Below are 1540 nucleotides of genomic sequence, written 5' to 3'. Positions count from 1 at the left end.
TCTGAGACAAGGAGCCGGGCTTCGCATTCCCACAGCAGCCAGTCGTGGGCTGAGGACACCTGGGGCGTTGGGAACTCCCTGGCTTCTCCTTGGTTTAACATCTAGAGCTGCTTGTGAATCGCGCCGCCACACACACCCGAGCGCAGGTGTCTTCCGCACAGACTGTGGGCCTCGCTCTTCTGAATGCCGCTAGCTCGCCACCCACCCACGGGTGAACCTGGTCAGGGTGCTTTCTCTCAGGGGCAGACTCTTTTCCGGGCGGGCTACCGGTGTCTCTGTTTGCTCGTTTCTTTCTTCCATTTCGGGAAAGTCTTCCTTGCTGGGTGTGGAAATCTCCTATGCCTTCCCTCGCCTATTCTGTCAGCTTTAAAATTCTCTTTCAGTTGCCACCCTCACAGATGGATTAGGAAACTCTTTCCGGTGCACTCATTAGTGAAATGACCTCCAGGAAGCTGGAATCCAATATCTAATGGCCGATTTTTAGCGAGTCCACACGCCAGGGTGGTCGGGGTCCAATGCAGCCCCGGCCAGGCCCAGGCCCGTTGGACTGGGCCACAGGAGGACACGGAGGAGGGTCCCGGCCCCCACGAAGCGGTGCCGGCAGTTCTCCACGGGCTTGGGCGTTTTCCAGAGGTAGGAGATGGAGGGGACTGATTTCTTCAGCGCCCCCCAGACCACGCCACCCCACCCCACCCATGGGACACATCCCCAGAGAGAGACGCCCCATACACTGGCTGTGCCCCAGCCCTGGCTCGGGGGAATAGGCGGCAGCCCACCCACAGGGCGAGGGGGGGGGCGCAGCTGAAAGGGGTTGTGGGGGAGGGCGGCCCCTGGCTGGGGTCAAAGGGCGAGCGTCCCGCGCGTGCGCAGTCAGCGGCAGCGACGCGCTGGGGGTGGGCAGCGGGTAGGTGAAGGAGGCCGGGCGAGGAGACGAGGGGGGCTGGGAGGGCTCCACCTTGGCGAGTCCAGCCGTGGAGGCGCATCTTGTGTGAGTGTGAGTGAGTGTGAGTGTGTGTGTGTGTGTATAGAGAGACAGCCCCCCACCCCGCCCCGCCCCGCCCCGCCCCGCCCATCACCCCCGTCCCTGGGAGCCAGCGGGACCCGGCCGGCGAACTCAACCGGCCCGGCCCGGCCCGGCGCGGGGCCTGGGGCGGGAGGCGGCGGCGGGGAAGCCCAGAGAGGCTCGGCTTCTCGAGCGGGGCAGGGGCGCCCTCCGCCGCCGTCTAGGGCCACACCACCCTGAACGCCCCCGATCTCGTCTGGTCTCGGAAGCTAAGCAGGGTCGGGCCTGGTTAGTACTTGGATGGGAGACCGCCTGGGAATACCGGGTGCCACAGGCTGCTTCTTTTTTTTTTTTTTTGGCCTCTTGTTCTGTCCCCTTTCTGGGAGCGCGGCGGCGGCCCGGGGTGGGGGTCACCCCCACCCTCAGCGCCCGCCGCGGTGCCTGGCGCCCCAGCCCGCACCGTGGGGCCTCCTCTTGTCCCAAGCCGCGACACCGCCGCCACGCGGCAGCATGCGTGGCATCTGGACTGTCAGGTCT

General features: G+C 65.8%; 1 non-coding gene across 1 annotated transcript; it reads left to right on the top strand.

The window, feature by feature from the left end:
- The first annotated feature begins 1221 nt into the window (after positions 1-1221).
- On the top strand, positions 1222-1340 carry LOC142862664 (5S ribosomal RNA). Its single transcript, XR_012913760.1, has one exon. It is a non-coding gene; the product is annotated as a 5S ribosomal RNA (ribosomal RNA).
- Positions 1341-1540: the final 200 nt, after the last annotated feature.

The sequence above is a fragment of the Microcebus murinus genome, chromosome 20 (genome assembly GCF_040939455.1).
Source record: "Microcebus murinus isolate Inina chromosome 20, M.murinus_Inina_mat1.0, whole genome shotgun sequence".
NCBI lineage: Eukaryota > Metazoa > Chordata > Mammalia > Primates > Cheirogaleidae > Microcebus > Microcebus murinus.
Note: the sequence above shows the minus strand (reverse complement) of the source record. Positions and strands in the feature narration are given on the sequence as shown.